This window comes from Tupaia chinensis, unplaced genomic scaffold (assembly GCF_000334495.1).
Source record: "Tupaia chinensis unplaced genomic scaffold, TupChi_1.0 Scaffold000377_2, whole genome shotgun sequence".
NCBI classification, from domain to species: domain Eukaryota; kingdom Metazoa; phylum Chordata; class Mammalia; order Scandentia; family Tupaiidae; genus Tupaia; species Tupaia belangeri.
In genome coordinates, this window is record NW_006159876.1 from 63,268 (window position 1) to 85,972 (window position 22,705).

The window sequence follows — 22,705 nt, forward strand, 5'->3', positions numbered from 1 at the left end:
TGTGTGTGTGTGTGTGTGTGTGTGTGTGTGCGTGTGTGTGCTTGCACACATGTCCTGACTCTCATAAGGAGAATAGAAGAGAAGGGACTGCAGCATAGCCATCTCCTACTGAGCCATCCTCCACCGGTAAGTTATCTCTCAATTCCCATCTTAACTCTTATCTCTCCAGTGAGCTCAAATGCCCAATGGTGGGGGAAAAAAATCAACTCCACACACACATGATCTACAAATTCAACTCAATTCATATAAAAATTCCAATAACATTCTTCACAGAAATAGGAAAAAAAATTATTAAATTTTCTAGAATCACAAAAGGTACCCATACCCCCAAAGCAATAGTATGCAAAAAGAGTAAAGTTGGAAACATCTTTACCACCTGACTTCAGAGTATATTATAAAGCTACAACAACCAAAACAGGTTGGTACTAGCACAAAAACACATCAACCAATGGAATAGAACAGAGAATTGAGAAAGAAATCCAATGACAAACAACCAGCTGATACAAAGGGCACAAAACAATCTAGTGTAGAAACGAGTCTTTTCAACAAATGGTGCTGAGAAAACTGGATATCCACCTGCAGAAAAATAAAACTAGACCCCCTCATCTCTCGTCATTTACAAAAATTAACTCAAAATGGATTGCAAGCTTAAACATAAAGCTCAAAATTATGAAACTAGTGGAGGGACCAGCAGTTAGCATAATGGCTATATCACTGGACTCCCATGTAGTCGACTGCGGTTCAAGTCCCGGACCCGGTTGCTTAAATTCACACCAGGCATGTGTGTATGCATGCCCAAGATCCCGAGAGGAGAATAGAGGAGAAGGGATTGTGGCGTGGTCATCCCGCCTGGGGGATGATTTCTTGCTTTCTGTCTCTCTGGAGAGCGCATGTGCCCTATAGCGAAAACCTCTCCAAAAAAAGAAAAAAAAAAACATTAAAATTTAAAAAAAGAAACTAGTGGAGAAAAACAGAAAAAGTGCTTCAAGATATTGGAGTAAGCAAACATTTCATGAATAAGACTCCTAAAGCAAGGGTAATTAGACTAAAAATAGAAAAGTAGGATTTCATCAAGATGAAAGGATTTTTTTAAGAGAGATTTTTGCTATAGGGCACATGCACTAGCCAGAAAAGTGGAGAGAGAGAGAAAAAAAGAGAAATCATACCCCTGGGGAGGGATGGCCACAATGCAATCCCTTCTCTTCCACTCTCCTTTTGGGATTTTGGTCACGCATGCACATGCACCCAATGTAAATTTTAAGCTGCCAGGTTTGAGACTCGAATTGCAGTTGACTACATGGGAGTTCAACAATGTAACAATTATGCTATCTGCTGGTCCCTAAAAGGCTTCTTTATACAAGCAAAAGAAACAAGAGACAACCTACAGAATGGGAGAAAATATCTGCAAACTATACTTCAGATAAAGATCGATAACCAAACTATATAAAGAACTCCAACAGCTCACCTACAAAAATCTAATAATTCATGCAAAAATGAAAATCTGGGGACCATCAGTTGGTGTAATGGCTATGGAGCTGGACTCCCATGTAGTCGACCGCAGTTCCAGTCCCGGACCTGATGGCTTAAACTCACACTGGGCTCTTGTGTGTGCGTGCCCAAGATCCCAAGAGGAGAATGGAAGAGAAGGGATTGCGGCATGGCCATCCCTCCCTGTGGGGGAGGGGGGTAATTTCTCACTTTCTGTCTCTCTGTTTCTCTCTTTCTGACGAGCACATGCACCCTATAGCAAAAACCTATCCAAAAAAAAAAAAGGGGGGGAAAATCTGAGCAGACAACTCTCAAAGGAAGACATGAAAAAATGTGCAATGTCTGTTATCATAAAGGAAATGCATCAAAACCACAATGCAGTATCACCTAACCCTGGTCAGATGGTATGGCAAGATTGCAGAGAAAAGGGAACCTCATGCGCTGATAGTGGGAATGTAAATTAGTATAGCCACTGTAGAAAACAGTTTAGAGTTGTCTTAAAAATCAAAATATATAACTACTGTATGACCAAGTAATCCCATTCTTGGGTGTATATATATCCAACAGGCAGGACATCACTCAGTCAAAGATACACTGGCACATCCATGTTTATTGCAGTATTATTCACAGTAGCTAAGTCACAGAATCAACCTAAATGCCCAACAACCAATACATGGATAGGAAAATATGGTACATACACACAATGGAATACTAGTCATCCATAAAGAACAACAAAATCCTGCCATTTGACCCAAAGTGGACAAGCTCGGATGATACAAGGCTCAGTGAAATAAGCCAGACTATAAACCCCTGCTTACCATATACCAAATGTCCAATTTCCATGGCAGAAACTGGTCTCAAAAGCACAGAGACAGAGTAATGGCAGATACAAGAAGTTGCTTGGAGGTGAGGGATGAGGACATTTAGGAAAAAAGTTTCTTAACAAACATAGGAATGCATATAAATAAGAGGAAGAGGTTGTGAAATGGTGTTCCATAGGAGTGTTTAAAATATGGGCAATTCAATATATACTTCTAAAAAGAAAAAGAAAAACTAGTACAACTATTAGCAAATGTGCACAACATAACTTAATGCTTAATGTTGAAGATGAATATACGTTATATCTTTGGTTTGATTACACTGTATGCATGCTTTGAAAAACCACACTGTACCCTACAAAGATCAAATGTATATATCAAATATATGTAAATCAGAAATCATTAAAAAATATATTCAATTCTTCAAGGAAGCCTTTGCCAACTCCCAGATGAGCTCAGCTTCCCCTGGTCTTAGCTCTCATAACTATAAAAAAAATCACGTGCTTAGGGACCAGACAATGGCACAATGGTAAAACATGACCCTCTGTGAGGCTGACTCACATGGAAAGGTTCCAGGTTCCTCTCCGGAGACCTGCATGAGTCTGCCGGACACATGTGTATCTAAGACTCTGGGTGTATCGCAGCATCAAGACTCTGATGGGGGTGTCATCTTTCTCTTTCTCTTTCTTGGAAAGAATAAATAAATTTTTGAAAATTGTATGCTTATTTGACTGATCTTGCAATCTCCAGAGGACAGGAGATTGGTCTTTCTCTTATCATCTCCTATCACAGTGCTTGACACCTAGTAGGAGCTCAATAAACACTTGTAAAGTTTTTTAATCAAAGAAAACTATCAATAGATAACTCTTTCTCTCTCTCTCTCTATATATAGGGCGTGTGCACTCGCCAGAGAGACAGAGAGACAGAAAGTGAGAAATCACCGCCCAGAGGGGATGGCCACGCCATGATCCCTTCTCCATGCTCCTCTCAGAATCTTGGGCATGCATGCACACGTGCCCAGCATGAGTTTAAGCCACCAGATCCGAAACTTGAACTGCGGTAGACTACATGGGAGTCGAGTGACATAGCCATTACACTATCTGCTGGTCCCTATTTTATATATTTTTTTCAGAGGATATAAATGCATGACAGAGACAGAGAGAGAAAGGGAGGAGAGGAAGCAGCCCTCAAGGAGAATGGTCGTGCTGCAATCCCTTCGCTATCTCTTCCTCCTGTCAAGATTTGAACAGGGACCCACACATGTTTGGTATGTTTCTCTTGTACCCACAGTCAGTCATATAGAATCCGTTGCCTTAACCACCAGCCCATCATCAATTGGTAGTTCTCACTGAAATCCCCCTAGTACAGTGGTTCTCAGCCCTGGACACACATTAGAACCACCTGCAAAAAAACGTTTTCTTGTTTGTCTTGTTCTGTTCTTTAGTATTTAATAACTGTCAAAGTCCAAGACCAGCAGATAACCTAATACTTACATCACTAGACTCCCACGTAGTCAACTACAGTTCGAGTCCCAGACCCGGTGGCTTAAAACTTCATACTGGGCACGTGTACATGTGTGCCTGCCAAAAATCCCGAGAAGGGACTGCAGCACGGCCATCCCTCTTGAGGTGGGGTGATTTCTTGTTTTCTGTCTCTCCAGTGAGTGCATATGCCCTATGGCAAAATTCTCTCTAAAAAGTAAAAAAAAAAAAAATTTTTTTTTGAATAGCTATCAATGTGCATCTCTGTGGTAAATGTTTTAAATGAGGCTCAGTTCATTCTTCTGTGCTATTTGTGCTAACCTCCCTGACATGCCAAGGACATTGGCCACCAGGGGGCGTCCAAACAGCACCAATGGCTCCGGGAAGATACTTGACCCTACCTAAGGAGTTTTTGTTTTCTTTTTAAAATTTTTGCTATACTGTTTTCCTTGGTAGGTTCCTCTTTTCAGTGACAATTTTAGATCAGGGTCTGTTTCGAATGTTTTGCTTTTGAAGAACACACACATTATTGCTCTGAGTAGCAAATACATCAAAGATCATGCTAGTTTTATAAGAAGAGTGATTTAAAACTAAGGAATTGCTCTCGTCTTCCAAGTGAGAGATACCTCAGTCTAGGACATGTAGAAAGAGCTTTTCTGCTTGCCACGTCCTGTTAAAGCGTCCCACTTCATCTGCAGATAGAGTGGGAATGAGCTTGGGTCGAAGATTTTTTTGTAATATGAAAAACTAGGAAGGAACTGCAGAGGCAGGCTATCACTGGAGGGTGCTGCCCGAGTGAGGCGACAGTCTGCAGTCCTCCACTGCAGGATGGGTTCCACACTGTTTCGGTTTCATTCATTTTAGGTTTTGCCATAGGGCTTGCGCTCACCACATGAGAGACAGAGACAGTGAGAAATGCCCCAGGGGGGTGGCCACAGCACAACTGCTGCTTCTTCATTCTTCTGGGATTTGGGGCATGCGCATACACCAGGTGAGATTTTTAAGACACCAGGTCCAGGACTCAAACCATGGTCAGCCATGTGGGAGTCCAGCACCTTAACCACCACGCCACCCACTGGCCCCTGTACTGTTTCATTGTTTTGGTTTTTAATTGTTTGCCATAGGGCACATGTGCTCTTCAAAGAGAGAGACAAAGAGGAAAAGTGAGAAATCATGCCCCAGGGAGGATGGCCACACTGCAATCCCTTCTCCATTCTCCTGAAATTTGGGGCATGCAAGCCCACACACCCGAAGTGATTTTCAAGCTGCCAGGTCAAGGACTCAAACTGCGGTCTGTTATATGGGAGTCTAGCACCTTAACCACTACACCATCTGCTGGCCCCACCATGTTTAGTTTCAAAACCTGGACAGTGAGAATTCTTGGCTAGGAGCAGAACTAGCCTCAGACCGCTCAGGACAGACCTGGAGATAGCATCGTTTTTCCTTTTAGCTAACCCCAAGTCAATATCCAACAAGTAACAATGGCAATGACAAACGAGCAACAATATTCAGAACAATTATGATAAAAGTAACAGGTTTGTCAGATATTAGAGCATAAAATATCAATACTAAAAACAAAGTGGTACTGCAATCAATGAAAAACACCAGAAGTTCCAGAAATAGATCTAAATACAAATAAGACATGCTAAGTGATAATGATGTTATTTCTACTCAGTGGGGGAAAGATTATTTAATAAATGGTGTGGAACGTCTGAGGAGCCACTTGGAAAGGGTACAGTAACACCATGTCTTACAACTTACATTAGGATAAAATGCCAAAAGAATTGAAATGTATGTGCAAAAAAATGCAAGAAACTATAAAAGAGCTAGAATAAATAATGGGAGGAAAAAATAATGGGAGAAAATAGTGATATAAGGAGTGAAAAATTCTTTTTAAACTATAATCAAAAAAATTCAGAAGCCAGGGCCAGTAGGTGGTTAAGGTGCTGGACTCCCACATGGCTGACCACAATTCAAGTCCCAGCTGTGGTGGCTTACTTTCTCACTTTTCCTCTCTCTGCGTCTCTCTCTGGTGAGCACACATGCCCTAGAGCAAATTTAAAAATAATTCTAATGGGGCCAGCAGATGGCATAATGGTTATGTGGTTGGACTCCCACATAGTGACCACAGTTTGAATTCTGAACATGGAGGCTTAAAACTCGTGCCAGGCGCGTGTGTGTGCATGCTCAAAGTCCCGATGAGAGAATGGAGGAGGAGGGATTGTGGCACGGCCATCTTCCCTGGGGGGTGATTTCTTGCTTTCTGTCTTTCTCTCTCTGTCTCTCTGGTAAACAAACATTTCATGTAGCAAAAATCTCTCTACAAAAATAATTAATTAATTAATTAAATGAATAAATAATTATTGGGACCAGCAGATGGTGTAATGGCTACGTCACTGGACCTCCATGTAGTCGACCGCGGTTGGAGTCTCGAACCCAGTGGCTTAAACTCACTCTGGGCACATGTGCACGTGGCCCAGGATCGCAAGAGAATGGAGGAGAAGGGATTGCGGCGTGGCCATCTCTCCGAGGGGGTGATTTCTCACTTTCTGCTTCTCTATCTCTCTGTCTTTCTGGCGAGCACACGCGCCCTATAGCAAAAACCTGTCCAAAAAAGAATAATAATAAATAATTTTTTTTTAATTCAGAAGCTGTGGGAAAAGAAAAAAACACATAAGCACAGTAAGTTCTGGGGATCTAACATCCAGCACAGTTATTATAGTTAGTAATTCTCTGTTGTGTGGCCGGCAGGTGGCGCGGTGGTCACTGGACTCCCACATGACTGATCATAGTTTGAGTCCCGGACCTGGCAGCTTACTTTCTCACTGCCCACCCCCTGTCTCTCTCTGGTGAGCGCACAAGTCCTGTGGAACATTAAATAATTATAATAAATGAAATTAAATAAATAATTTTTTTAAAGTAATAAATAACATTATATGTTATTTACTTGAAATTCAATGTGTCCACACACACAATGGTAACTAACTGTTTTAATGGATGTGTGAATTAATTTGGTTTTTGGAATTGTATTATAATATGTACACATAGCAAAATCACCATGTTGTATATCTTAACTGCATTTATAAATAAATGAAAAAATAAGTATGCTCATCCTTAATAAAGCCAGAATAAAATATTGATAAATACATCAATATGGCCTGTTAAAAAATACAGGGGCTGGGACTACCAGGTGGCATGGTAGTTAAGGTGCCGGACTCCCACATGGCCAACTATAGTTCAAGTCCCGGACCTTGCAGTTTTCTCCTTCACTTTCTCTCTCCCTCTGTCTTTTCCTGGTGAGTGCACATGCAAATTTTAAAATAATAATAAATAAATAAAATTAAATAAATAATTCTTAAAAATAAATAAATAAACTACAGGGCCAGCCTCTAGTACAGAGGCTAAGTGCTATGCCGAGAGGTCAGATCCCACAGCAAACAGCAATTCAGGTCACAGCCGCCGTGGTTTGAAAACCAGCAGGCCTTGGGACCAGCAGTTAGCGTAATGGCTATGTCACTGGACTCCCACATAGTCGACCGCGGTTCACGTCCCAGTCCCAGTGGCTTAAACTCACGCCGGGCGCGTGTGCATGCGTGCCCAAGATCCCGAGAGGAGAATGGAGGAGAAGGGATTGCGGTGTGGCCATCCTCCCTGGGGGGTGATTTCTCGCTTTCTGTCTCCCTGTCTCTCTCTGTCTGTCTGGCGAGTGCATGAGCCCTATAGCAAAAACCTCTCCAAAAAAAACCCATCAGGCCTCTGCACATGTGTCAAGGATTCTGATGGGATAAAGAATTGGAGAGAAAAGGGATTGCCATGTGACCAGGTTTTGTTGGGGAGGCGTGGTCTTTCTCTCTTGCATACATATACCCTCTGGCATAAAGAAAATAAATAAAAATAAAAAATAAAAATATACATGCTCATATGATAGGTAAGTTTGACCAACACACACAAGCACCATGAGACTGAATGTTTGTGTCCTCTCAAAATTCATATACTGAGTACTGGTCCCATGGCCTAGTGGTTACAGGAACTGAATCCCGCATGGCCAACTGCACTATTTGAATCATGATCCTGGTGTCTTGAAAAGCATGCTAGGCATATGTGCATGCATGCCCCAAATCCCAGTAAAATAGAGAAATGGAGGAGAAGGAATTGTGAATGACCACACCACATTGGGAGTGTGTTTTCTCGCTCTCCCAGCTCCTCTCCCTCTGCCTCTCTTCTCTCTTGTTAAGTGTATGCACACTAACAAATAAAAAATATTTTCATATGTTGAAATTCTTTTTTTTTTTTGGAGAGGTTTTTGCTGTAGGGTGCATGCACTTGCCAGAAAGACAGAGAGAGACAGAGAGGCAGAAAGACAGAAAGCGAGATATCACCCCCCAGGGGGGATGGCCATGCCACAATCCCTTCTCCTCCATTCTCCTCTTGGGATCTTGGGCATGCATGCACATGTGCTCGGTGTGAGTTTAAGCCACTGGGCCTGGGACTCGAACCATGGACTACTACATGGGAATCCAGCAACATAGCCATTATGCCAACTGCTAGTCCTCATATGTTGAAATTCTAACCCGCTGTGTGATAGCATTTGAAGGTGAGGCCTTTGGGATATAATTGTGCCTTCAGAGTAGAGCCCTCATTAAAGGGATTAGTGCCCTTAAAAGATCTGAAGAGACCAGAGCCCTGCTTCCACCCTGTGAGGATACAATGAGGACACAAAAGAGGTCCCTCGTCAGAATCTGGCCATTCCAATACTCCAATCTTAGACTTCCTGCCTCTAGAACTGTGAGAAATATATTTCTGCTGTTTATAAGTCACCCGGTCTCTGATACTTTGTTATAGGAGCCCAAACTAAGCCATGAATGTATGTAAAATCTCTGAAATAGGACAAGGACCAGACAACCATGGTTGCTTCTGGAAGGAAGAGCCAACAGGGAGATGGAAGGGTAGGACTTTCACTACGCATCACTTTTCATTGCCTTTGAAACCTGAAATATGTCACTGTATGACCCATTTGTAAATATTCAAATATATAAAAACAAACAGAAGTAATAGAGAATACAGGAGTCAGCCTTGCACTGGGCCTAGTTCAGGTATAGGGGTAAAGAAATCGACTGAAAAATGGGCCAAAACCCAGCCTGGTGGTGCAGTTGGTAGCAAGTTGAACTGCAGTGCTGGAAACCACATGGACAATCACAGGCTTAGATCCCCAGGTACATGCCCGGCATGTATCCAATATTCTGATGAGCTGGAATAGTGGGAAAAGGGATTGATGAGATCCTCTCAAGGGTGCTTCTCTTTTTCTCTTGTGCATACATACGCATGCTCTCTATCATGAATAAAGTAAATAAAACTTATTAAAAATGGGGGGCCCAAATCAAGAAAACAATCCTATTTGCAATAGATACAAAAATTAAATAATGATAAATAAATTTAACCTAGGAGGTGAAAAAGCTGCACACTAAAAACTGTTTTTTTGAGAGGTTTTTGCTATATGACGTGTGTGCTCGCCAGACAGACAGAGAGAGATAGAGAGATAGAAAGCGAGAGATCACCCCCCAGGGGGGATGGCCCCGCTGCAATCCCTTCTCCTCCATTCTCATCTCAAGATCTTGGGCATGCACACACACACGCCTGGCGTGAGTTTAAGCTGCCGGGTCCGGGACTCGAACCGCAGTCGACTACGTGGGAGTCCAGTGACATAGCCATTACACTAACTGCTGGTCCCACTAAAAACTATTTTAAAAATTGATGAGGACCGGCCAGTGGCATAGTGGTTAAGGCAGCTGGATCTCATGTAGCCAACTGTGCAGTTTGTATCTTGGACCAAGCAGCTTGAAAAACATACTGGGCACATGTGCATGCATACCCAAAATCCCAAGAGGAGAATGGAGGAGAAAGGGCTACAGAATGGCTAGTCCCCCTGGGGCGTGATTTCTTACTCTCTCACTCTCTCTGTCTCTGTCTGTCTCTCCAGTGAGCACATGTGCCCGATAGCAAACTAAAATAAATAAGTAAATAGGATACAAATAAATGGAAAGAGAGCCCATGCTCATGGTCTGGAAATATTAATATTTTCAAAATGTCACTGCTACCTAATGCAATCTCCAGATTTAATGCTATATTTATCAAAACTCCAATGACAGTTTATACAGGACATAAAAAGTCTTAAATGTGTAAGGAACCACATAAGACCTGAATAAACAAAACAATCTTGAAGAAAAAACATATACCTAGAACCATTATATGACTTGATTTCAAAATGTACTACAAAAATCTTATCAATCAAAACATCTTGATATTGGCACAAAAAATAGACACATAGACCAATAGAATGGAATAGAGAGCCCAGAAATAAATCCATGCATATGTAGTCAACTGATTTTCTCCAAAGATGCAAACGCACAATGTGGAAAAGATAGTCTTTAATAAATTGAGTCGGGAAACTGGATATACACATTCAGAAGTGAGAAATCGGACCTTTATTTCACACCATATACAAAAAATCAACTCAAAATAGATTAAAGGCCTGAAATTGTAAAACTACTAGAAGAAAGCATAGGGGAAACACTATATGACATTGATCTGGGCAATAATCCTTTTAGAGATGACCCCAAAATCACAGATAATAAAAAAGCAAAAATCGATAAATGGAATTATATCAAACTAAAGGTCTTGTGTACACCCAAGGAAACAATCAATAGGATGAAGTGACAACCTATGGAATGGAAGAAAATATTTCCAAACTATATGATAAGGGGCTAATATAAAAAATGTATAAGGAATTCAACAATCTCAATTGCAAGGGAAAAAAAATAAAACCTGACTTAACAGAATATGACCTGCACAATCTCAGGAGGTGGGAAGTTGGCATGGACTAAAGCAATTCACTTGGTAAAGGCAAAAACCTTGTGTAGCTTTGAGTCTTGTCAGTGAGAACAAGGTCAAATGGCTAAGACAAGCTGGACTACTTACTACTGATCCGTGTGTTAGAAAATGGAAGAAGCCAGGCCAAAAGCAACTTGCAGAAAGTTTACCTGAAAGAAGTGCTCAGGGTTTATTCACAGGAAAGGAGAGGAAAAACTATACATCTGTACTTCCTACGTAGCAGGCACATGATAAATATTTGCTGTTCACTGTGACAACAGCACTGTCAGAATTGTTTTTTCAGATGATTTATTTAAAAATGCTATTGTAAAACTCACCTTTAAAATAAAATTTTTAAAATGTTAGTTTCAGAAAACTGACATTTACTGAAATAAGACATACATATATACCAGCAGGTATATGAAAAATGCTCAACACCACTAATCATCCAGGAGATGCAAATTAGAACCACAACGAGATAGTACCTCACAGATGTTAGAAAGGCTTTTTGTCAAAAAGGTAAGAGGCATTAAGTATTGGCAAGAATGTGAAGAAAGGCAATCCTGGTACACTTGGTGGTAATGTGAATTAGTATGGTCATTATGGAAACTAGTATGGAAATTTAAAAATAGAATTACTCTATTACCCAGCAATCTCACTACTGGCTATATATGAAAGGAAATGAAATCAGTATGTCAAAAGTTATCTGCAATCTCATGTTTACTGCAGCATTATTCACAACACCAAGATATGGAATCAACCTGAGTGGCTATCAGTGCACGAATGGATAAAGAAACTGTGGTGTAGATACATACAGTGGGACACTACCGGTCTTCAAAAATAAATCCTGTTATTTGTGCCAGTATGGATGAACCTGAAGTACGTTATGGGAAGTAAAATAAGCCAGGCACAGAAAAACAAATAGGGTATGATACCATCTACATGTGAAATCCCAAAATGGGGAACTCACAGAAATAGTAATTACCAGAAGTGCTGGGTGGGAGATTGGGTAGATATTGACCAAAAGATACAAAATGTCATCAGACTTGAATAAGTTCAAGAGATCTATGGTACGATGGTATAACTGTAGTTAATAAAATATATTGCATGCTCCAAAAGAGCTAAGAGACTAAACTTAAAGTGCTCTCACTGCAAAGCGTGACAAGTATGTGAAGTAATGCATATGTTGATTAACTTGATGTTGTCATTCCACAGAGTATACATTTTCTTTAAAAAAATAATAATAATAAGTATTAGGACCAGCAGGTGGTGTGGTGGTCAAAGGTACTGGATTCCCACATGGCCAACCATAGTTCAAGTCCTGGACCTGGCAGCTTGCTCTCTCACTTTCCCTTTCTCTTTCTCTCTGTTTCTAGTCAAATTTGAAATAATAATCATAATAATAACAACAAATGGAATTAAATAAGTAAATAAGTCTATTAAAAATCATTATTTATTCCATTTTATTTATTTTAATTTGGCCAGAGAAAGACAGAAGAGGTGAGAAAGCAAGCTGCCAGGTCTGGCCCTTGAACCACAGTCAGCCATGTGGGAGTTCAGTGCCTTAACCACTACACGACCTTCCAGCCCCCAATGTATACATTTTCAAAACGTCATATTGTATAGATAAATACATAGGGTTTTTTTTAAATATAGTTTGCTTATGGGCCAAAGACCTTGACAGATATCTCATCAAAAAAGATATACAGATGGCTAACAAGCATATGAAAAGATGGTCTACATCAGAGGTCATCCAAAAAATGCAAGTCAAAACATATGAGCACTATTAGAATGGCCAAAATCCAGAACAGTGATAACATCAAATGCTGATGAGCATCTGGAGAAACAGGAACTCTTATTAACTGTTGGTGGGAATGCAAAATGGCACAGCCACTTTGGAAGACAGTTGGATGGTTTCTTACAAAACTAAACATAACTCTTACCATACAATCCAGCAGTCATATTCCTTAGAATTGAAATCTTATGCCCAAGGGAGTTGACCTTATACCAACACAAAAATCTTTATACAGATGTTTTATAGCAGCTTTACTTTTTTTTTTTTCCTTTAGGTTTTTGCCATAGGACATGTATGCTCACTAGAGACAAAGAGAGTGAAAGTGAGAAATCAGCCCACAGTGGGGATGGCCATGCCACGATCTCTTCACCCCCATTCTCCTCTCAGAAGAGAGGAGAGAAATCACACATGCCCAGCATGATTATCAAGCCGTCAGGTCCAGGATTCAAACCTCAGTCAGTCATGTGAGAATCCAGCACCTTGACCACCATGCCACCTCCTCGCTCAGCAGTTTTACTTTTATTTTTTTAATAATTATTTAATTGTACTTATTTATTTATTTATTTATTTTAATTTGACCATTCACACACACACACACACACACACACACACACACAGAGAGAGAGAGAGAGTGAGGGGGAAAGTGAGAAAACAAGCCACCAGGTCTGGGACTCAAATCATGGTCAAACGTGGAAGTGTCCAGCACCTTAACCACCACGCCACCTGCTGGTCCCCGCAGTTTTATTTTAACTGCCAAAACTTGAAGTAACTTATACGTCCTTTGGTAACTGAATGGATAAACTGTGGTACATCCAGACAATGGACTGTTACTCAGTATTAAAAAGAAATAGGCTTGGGATTACCAGATGGCATAATGGTTATGTCACTGGACTCCCACGTAGTCTACCACAGTTTGAGTTCTGTACCTGGGGGCTCAAAACTCATGCTGGGTGCCTGTGTGCCCAAAATCCCAAGAGAGAATGAAGAAGGGATTGTGGCATGGCCATCCTCCTGGGGGGTGATTTCTTGGTTTCTTCTATCTCTCCATCTCTCTCTGTCTCTCCTGTGAGCGCATGCACCCTATAGCAAAAATCGTGAGCAAAAGAAATAGGCTATTGGAGCTGCCAGGTGGCATGGTGGTTAAGGCATTGGACTTCCACATGGTCAACCATGGTTTGAGTCCTGGACCTGGCAGCTTGCTTTCTCACTTTCCCTTTCTCTCTCTCTCTCTCTCTGGTCAAATTTAAAAAAAAATAAGAATAACAAATAAAAATACATAAATAAATGACTACTTTAATAAAAGAAATAAGCTATTGAGTCATGAAAAGACAGAAAGGAACTTAAATGTACATTAGTAAGTGGAAGAAACCAACCTGAAAAGGCTATAGACTGCATGATTCCAACTATTGAACCCTCTGGAAACAGCAAAATGATAGAGACAATAAGATCAGAGGCTGGGGGAAGGTGGTGGGTGAGGGACAAATAGGCAGAACACAGAAGTTTCGAGGGCAGTGAAACTACCCTGCATGGTACCACACGGTACATGCATGTCACACATATGTCCAAGCTCATAGAGTATGCAACATCAAGAGTGAGCCCTAGTGTAACTACGGACCGAGGGTAACTGTGCTGTGTTGGTGTGTGTTCGTCGATGGTAACAAACAGCCACCCTGGTGGAGAGGGCTAGTGATGGCAGAGGCTGTGCAGTGTCGGGGCAGAGGGCACATGGGGGATGTCTGTACCTTTCTCTTAGTATTCCTGTGCACCTAGAACTGCTCTAAGAAATAAGCCTCGGGGGACCAGCAGTTGGAGTAACGATTATGTCGCTGGACTCCCATGTAGTCAACTGCAGTTCGAGTCCCGGACCCACAGGGCGCATGTGCATGTGTACTCAAGATCCCGAGAAGGGAACCAGCAGTTAGCGTCATGGCTATGTTCCTGAACTCCCATGTAGTCAACCGCGGTTCGCGTTGGTGGCTTAAAACTCACACCAGGCATGCATGCATGCCCAAAATCCTCAGAGGAGAATGGAGGAGAAGGGACTGCAGTGTGGCTGTCCCTCTTGCGGGGTGACTTCTCGCTTTCTGTCTCTTTTTGTATCTCTGGGGAGTGCACGTGCCCTATAGCGAAAACCTCCCAAAAAAAAAAAAAAAGATCCCGAGAAGAAAATGGAGGAGAAGGGATTGCGGCGTGGCCATCCCCACTGGGGGGTGATTTCTCACTTTCTATCTCTCTGTCTCTCTCTGTCTTCCTGGCGAGTGCAGCCACCCTGTAGCAAACGTCTCTCAAAAAAATAACTAAGTCTCGGAGCCAGGCTGTGGCACTACCATAAAACATGATGCTCTGCAAGGCTGAGAGTACAGCGTCTGCATCTGGACACCTCTGTGAGTACAGGGTGCGTGGGTGCGTGGGTGCGTGGCCTGAGACTGGCTGGGGCCGGGGCAGATCACAGCATTGGGACCTGTGGGGGTTCCCCCTCTCTCTCTCCTCTCATTCGAGGAAGAAATGAATAAACACTTTTAAAACATTAAGTCTCCACCAGCCATGTGGCACAGCGATAGTGTGATGGTCTATAATGCTGAAGTCACATGGAAAGGTCTCCCTGACATCTCCCTGTACGTGCCAGGCACATGCGTGTGCTCGCCATCCTGGCTGGCTGAGAGTCGTGGTGTGGAGAATCTGTTGAGGGTGCCTGTTTCTCTCTTTGACTCTCTTTCTCACAGAAGAAGTATTAATAAATAAACTTCAAAAATTTAAGTATTTTTTGAAGAACATCATAGTCATCTCCCAAAACTTATTTTCAATGTTGATTATGTTCATAAAAGTTATCTAAGTTGTTGATGTCTCCATAGTATATTAATTTTCTCTGCTTTTCAGTATCTTCACAATTATTGAAGCTCCTAAGAGTTTCTGTTTATGAAGGTTATCTCTCTCAATAACATCACGTATTAGAAATTAAAGCTGAGAGTTAAAAATTATATTTATTGAGGCCAGCAGGTGGCGTGGTGGTTAAGGTGCTGGACGCCCACATGGCCATCCACAGTTCGAGTCCTGGACCTGGTGGCTTGCTTTCTTGTTCTCTCTCTCTCTCTCTGGTGAATGCACATGCCCTATAGCAGACTTAAATAATAGTAAATAAAATAAATACATTATTTAAATGATATTTATTAATTAGCTTTAAGATAATAATGAGAACACATTGTAAATAAACATAAAAACATATATCTTATTAGAAATAACTGTATCTTCCAAGACGCAAACAAATTTCAGTGAGAAAATAAATTCACTACTTTACAAATCTTCATGATGTTGGGCCAAATAGAAGACAGTCGCGTTCTTTTATCTGCTTCTGCACTTAGTTATGAGGCGTTGTGTGGAAGAAGTGTGTGAAGATAATACAGTCTTGCACAGACAGGGAATTGGAAAAGGGAGAACTGTCTCCACAGCCTTTTCAGACCATTGTAGTGGAGAGTTACTTTTATTTAAATTGTTTTGCCAGAGGATGTACGCACTTGCTGGAGAGAGACAGAGAGAGAAAGAGAAAGGAAGAGAAGGGGAATGTGAAAGCAACCATCGCAAGGGCTGGTCACGCTGCAATCCCTTCTCCTCTGCTCCCCTCTCAGGATTTGAGCACACACGCACACACGCACACACATTTGGTGTGAATTTCAAGCCACTGGATCTAGGACTCAAACCGCGGTCAGCCACTGGGAGTCCAGCGCCTTAACCTCCACACCACCTGTTGGCCCCTGAACTTTTTAATTCCCTGAGAGCATAGATACTTGCCAGAGAGAGACAGAGAGGGGGAAGGAGGGAGGAAAAAAGCAACCCCCAATGGGTATGATCATGCCACAATCCCTTCTCCTCCATTTCTCTATCCTATAGGGATTTTAGACATGCATGCTCCCTGCCGGGTACCAAGTCAGATTCGAACCACTTGGCCACGTGGGATCCAGCTCTCTTAACTACTAGGCTAGCGGGCTGCCACGTAACAAAATTGTGTCACCTTAAAACCCATTGGTCTATCTGGCAATTTGAATGGACTTCTACCACGCACAATTTTGCAACAATCAGATTGCCGCGAGCACTGTCACCCCAGCTTGCGAGGGCCATGTTTCCACAGGCAGCCCGGGAAGAGGAGATAACTCAGAGTGCTCAACAACAGTGCTCTTGAGCTCTCCTCTGATCCCTCACAGCAGCGTGTTGAAGTTTACAGTCACCAGATTACACGGCTTTACAGATTAAGTGAACCCCTTTAACTTAAGTAACCCTCTCGAGATGGGCAAATGTTATAAAATGGGATCTTCAAAGGGACCTTGGATCAAAGATAACACTAATAAGGCAAGCACAGCACACCAGAAGCAAATAGCCAACCTGACACATCTCCTGCCAATTCACAAAGTGAAAAGCAACAATCATCAAATAATCAGGTCTGACAAGAAGGCAGCCTACGGGACTCGAAACCCTCTAGACGATTGTTGGAGATACATTATTCACACTCACTGCTGTTAACCGTCAACATCACCCCAAGAGTACAGGAAGCCTCAAGACATGAGTCTGAGTGTCCGAGGCATGAGTAGGAGTGTATGAGGCAAGGCATTTCAATAGCCGTGTGTGGGTGAGAGAGAGACAGACAGACCAAGAAAGAGAGACAGAGTTTACAAAGGAATCATCAGGGCCCAGCAGGTGGTACAGGGCCAGCCCTTGTTTGAGTTCCAGACCCGGCAGCTTGAAAATCACTCCAGGTTTGGGAACCAGCAGTTAGCGTAATGGCTATGTCGCTGGACTCCCACGTAGTCGACCGCGGTTCACATAAAAAAAAAAAATCACTCCAAGTTCGTGTTGTGTGCACTTGGGACAAAATCCCAGGAGGAGAATGGAGAAGGAATTGCAGTGCGTCCATCCTCCCTGGAGGGTGACTTCTCACTTTCTCTCCGTCTTTCAGGTGAGCACATGTGCCCTATGTTAACAAAAATTAAAAAATAAAAATTTAAAAAGATTTTTAAAAAAAGCATCAGAGGAATTCCTTTTTTTTTTTTTTTTTTTTTTTTTATAAAAAAGTTCCATAATCTTTGTTGTCAAAATAGTCTTTGTTGTCAGTAGGAAAATACAAATTATTCCATCTTGGTTGTATTTTACTCAGCGTATATGAGATGTGTACAGATTATTCTCCCGAGGAGCTGAACATGGCTCTATTTTGTTTTCGAGAAAACAATCTGGTTTTAAAAAAAAGTCATTAGAAATATGAGTGTGATTTCATGCCGGGGTGCTTTGAATATCTTGCATCTGATTCAGCCATAAAAGACAAAAAAAAGGCTGCCCTCAGCTCTCAAAATTTGGTGCTGTTACACGCGCAGTGATATTCTTAAGCATGTCCAATTTCGCACATAATTTATAATTAAGCAAGCGACTGTTTACCACTGCTCAATGACAGACTGTGAACAAAAGGCGACAAGGAGATTGTCACTGTTTTGAAGAACAATCAAGAACTTTCTAAATTATTTTAATTCTCCTTTTACAGAGCTGGCAGGTGGCATGGTGGTTAAGGAGCTGGACTTCCATATGGCCAAATGCAGTTCAAATCTCTCTTTGTGTCTCTCTGGTCACATTTTAAAAAATAATAATGATGATGATAAATAGAATTAAATAAATATTTTAAATAAAATTCTCCATTTACAAATGAGCAGAAAGTCATCCTGTTGTATTTTTTTAGGCTACATACCCAGAAAAAAAAAATTATCTGGGAACCAGCAGTTAGCGTAGTGACTATGTCACTGGACTCCCATGTAGTCCACCGCAGTTCGCGTCCTGGACCCGGTGGCTTAAAACTCACGCCAGGCGCGTGTGCGTGCGTGCCCAAGATCCCGAGAGGAGAATGGAGGAGAAGGGATTGCGGTGTGACCATCCCCCCTGGGGGTGATTTCTCGCTTTCTGTCTCTCTGTCTCTCTCTGTCTGTCTGGCAAGCGCACGCGCCCTATAGCGAAAACCTCTCAAAAAAAAAAAAGTATCTGATTCATAAATAACATACTTAGGAAGAACTTAAATTCCAGATTCATGAAATATCTGAAATAGCTGCACTTGATCTTAGCCAAAAGGTAGAGAAGCTATTCATGAAATGTCTTAACATCTTTCATATTGGGCCTAAATAAAGCCTTTTTTGAGGCCAGCAGATGGCGAAATGATTACATCACTGTATACCCACATAGGCAACCATGGCTCAAGTCCTGGACCCAGCGGCTTAAAACTCATACGGGGTGTGTGTGTGTGTGTGTGTGTGTGTGTGTATGTGTGTGTACATGCATGCCAGGAATCCTGAGAAGAAAATGGAGAAGGGATTGCAGTGTGCTCATTCCCCTGGTGGGTGATTTCTCATTTTCTATACCTGTCTCTGTCTCTCCAGGGAAGAGCGCACATGCCCTATAGTAAAAATCTCTCTTTAAAAAAAAAAAATCTTGTTTATTTTTTTGTTTGTTTTTTTTTTGGAGAGATTTTTTTTTTTTTTTTTTTGCTATAAGGCACGTGCACTCGCCAGAGAGACAGAGAGACAGAAAGCGAGAAATCACCCCCCAGGAGGTATGGCCATGCCGCAATCCCTTCTCCTCCATTCTCTTCTCGGGATCTTGGGCACGCACGCACACATGCCCGGCGTGTGTTAACCCCTCGGGGTCGGAGACTCAATCCGTGGTCGACTACGTGGGAGTCCAGCGACATAGCCATTACGCTAACTGCTGGTCCCTCCCACCCCAAAATCTTGTTTATTATGGCTGTTTTCAGCTCACAGTTAAATATGCCCAGATATAGCAGATATCACCCACCCCTGGCGAGGCAGGGTGATCACTCTCCATGTCTCCATCCTTAATGTTACATGTCACTAGCACTGATGGCCACGATTCATGCCACTATATCACGGACTAGGCAAATTCTTCAAAGGGCCGACCCACATCTCGCTCTGTCTGCGTCTCAGGGTGACGCACGTACAGCAGACGTCAGTCAGAGTCTGTAAAGCTGCTCCGTTTTATTGAGCTGCCTTTACCATTCCTCCTCTTTAGATTTTCAGAGGCTGCATATTGAGGGTGATGCTGCAACTCATCTACCAAGTAACCTGTAAAACTGAGTTTTGGGAACCAGCAGCAGGTAATGGACTCCCACATGGTCGACGGCAGTTTGAGGCCCAGACCCAGCGGCTGGAAACTCAAGCCAGGTGTATGTGCATTCGTGCCCAAAATCCCTAGAGGGGACTGGAGGAGAAGGGATTGTGGTGTGGCTGTCTCCCTGGAAGTGATTCTTCACTTTCTGTCTCTCTGTTTCTCTCTCTCTCTCTCTCTCTCTCTGGCGAGTGCACGTGTCCTATGGCAAAAATCTCTCAAAAACAAAAACTGAGTTTTAAGTGCCCAAAGAAAGGGCAAGCTCTACAGTGGTCCAGGCGGGAGTACTGGCCACCTGGCTGGGGCTCAGGAGGCTCCAGCAGACCCAGGGGTGTGGTGGATAAGGTGTGGAGCAGGAAGTCCTGGTAAAAGAACTACAGCTTCATCCTGGAGAGCTGAAGCACGTCTCCAGTTTCCTGAGCTGACAACTCTCCCTTTCAGGAGATGACTGGCTCACCTCAAGGACTTTGTAGGATCGGAGCTCTTGGCTATTTGGCAGGTTCCCCAGGAAGCCAAATCTGGGATGAGGTTTGGTGCCCAGGAGGAATTTGGAAGCAACTGCCTGAAGAGAGTAAGGGAGACAGGAGTGGGCAGAGAGGTTGAACTGTGTCGCTGCAGCAGTGGCCTCCACCTTCATGCAGGAACCCGGAGTTGGGGGTGTCCCTGCAGAGCTGTCCTGCCGTGGAAAGGAAAGGGAGCCGGTATTGCCACATCAACCATGCATTGCATGCGGATTTCCCCAGGGTGGGAACATAACCTTGGGCAAAACTGCTCCCATAGGCTTTGAGACATTTCCAGAGGAGCCTCAGCTGTGCAGCAGCTGAGGTCATGAGAGACTCAGTCTTTGACTAGAGACAGGAGCAGAGCACCCCGGCATCTACTCTATCGCGGGATGCCGAGTGACAATGTGGCCCGAGTTTCCCATTGTCATTTGAATGTTCTCTGATCCACTACACCAGGGGATTTGGTGTCTGCAGAAACGCCATCTTATCAAGAAGCAGCATCTATGAGATTAGGTTCAGGTGGTCTAGAAGGCACATGCAAGTTACGTCTGCCTTCTCCTGCAGTGCTGGGCCTTCCTCGGGGCAGCAAGGGCCCTTCCGAGGCCCTCCCATTGCCCAGCTGCAAGACAGTTATGGCGCTGTATGTGACGTGCCGGGTCTAGTCAGAAGTGGGTATTGCTGAATTACCACCCCCATCAGCCAGGCCCCTGAAGGACAGTGGTGACAGCAATACAATAAAGATTTCACGGGACCAGCAGTTAGCGTAATGGCTATGTCGCTGGACTCCCACATAGTCGACCTCAGTTCGCATCCCAGACCCAGTGGCTTAAACTCACGCCGGGCACGTGTGCGTGCGTGCCCAAGATCCCGAGAGGAGAATGGAGGAGAAGGGATTGTGGCGTGGCCATCCCCCCGGGGGGTGATTTCTCACTTTCTGTCTCTCTCTGTCTGTCTGGCGAGCACATGCGCCCTATAGCAAAAACCTCTCAAAAAAAAAAAAAAAAAGATTTCACCAAACTTGGGGCCAGCAGTTAGCATAATGGCTATGTCGCTGAACTCCCATGTAGTCGACCGTGGTTCAAGTCCTGGACCCGGGGGCTTAAACTCACACTGGGCGCATGTGCGTGCGTGCCCAAGATCCCGAGAGGAGAATGGAGGAGAAGGGATTGTGGCGTGGCCATCCCCCCGGGGGGTGATTTCTCACTTTCTGTCTCTCTCTGTCTCTCTGGTGAGAGCACACGCCCTATAGCGAAAACCTCTAAAAAAAAGATTTCATCAAACTTGAAGGTAAGTCTTCCACCTAACCACTTAGGATTCTTCCTGTCACTGAATTGGTAGGCCGAGAAGACAATTCAAGTCTGCGTTGGTTGGTACCAGTTATCTAGAGATTATATTGCTCCTGCTACACATTTGGTCCAGAGAGGACTACCATATCTAGAAAAGAGGAAGCCCACAGGATGCCAGTTAGAATAGCAAAATGCTCAAAAGATACCAAGTGCCTGTCTAATATTAAAAGTCAATTAAAGGGCCAGGCCTGTAACCTAGTGGTTAAGGGATCCAGATCCCACATGGCCAACCATGGCTCAAATCCTGGACATAGTGGCTGCAAAACACATTGGGCACGTACACATGCATGCTCAAGATTCCAACTGTGTGAGAAATGGGGAGGAAGCGGTTGTGGTACGACCTCACCCCACCGGGGAGTGTTTTCTCCCTCTCTGTCTCTCTCTCTCTCTCTGGCGAGTAAACACACTCTCTAGGAAACTCATTTATTTATTTATTTGAAATATATGCATATAGGGGTCAGCAGGTGACATGGTGGTTAAGGCACTGGATTCCCACATGGCCAACCATAGTTCAATTCCCAGACCTGGCAGCTTACTTCTTCTCTCTCTCTCTCTCTCTCTCTCTCTCTCTCTCTCTCTCTCTCTCTCTCTCTCTCTCTCTCTCTCTGACGAGTGCATGTGCCCTATAACAAATTTTTTTAAATGATAAATAAAATTAAATTTAAAATTCTTTAACTATTATTAATTTTATTTTATTTATCATTGTTATTCTTTCATTTGACCAGAGAAAGAGGGAAAGTGTAAAAACAAACCACCAGGTCCAAGACTGGAAATATGGTTGGCCATGCGGGTGTCCAGCATCCTAACAACCATGCCACTTGCTGGCCCAAATAAATTGTTTTTAAAAATAAGAAAAGAAATATATGCATATATATGCAAATTAACGATTAAAGTAACCCAGTAAAGCCAAGGAACATCAAAAATTCAGGACCGTTCATATACAAAGATATTTTTACCACACAAATCATCCCAAGAGTCAAGGAGCTGACTGAGGGCCAAGGTAACATAGAATTAGTGGTAGAATAAGAATATGACTAGAGGGCCAACATGTGGCATGGTGGTTAGGGTGCTGGACTGCCACATGGCTGATCGTGGTTCGAGTCCCAGACCTGGCGGTTTGAAACATGCCAGGCACACATGTGTGTCTGCCCAAAATCCTGAGAGGAGAATGGACTGCAGCGTGACCATCCCCCTTGTGAGGTGATTTCCCACTTTCCCTTTTACTGTCTCTGTCTGTCTGTCTGTCTCTCTCTCCAGCAAG

At 43.0% G+C, this 22,705-nt stretch overlaps 1 pseudogene; it reads left to right on the forward strand.

Annotated features, from left to right (window-relative positions):
* Positions 1-22,705, forward strand: part of LOC114004469 (nucleoside diphosphate kinase B pseudogene) — a 72,510-nt pseudogene that overhangs the window by 33,462 nt on the left and 16,343 nt on the right.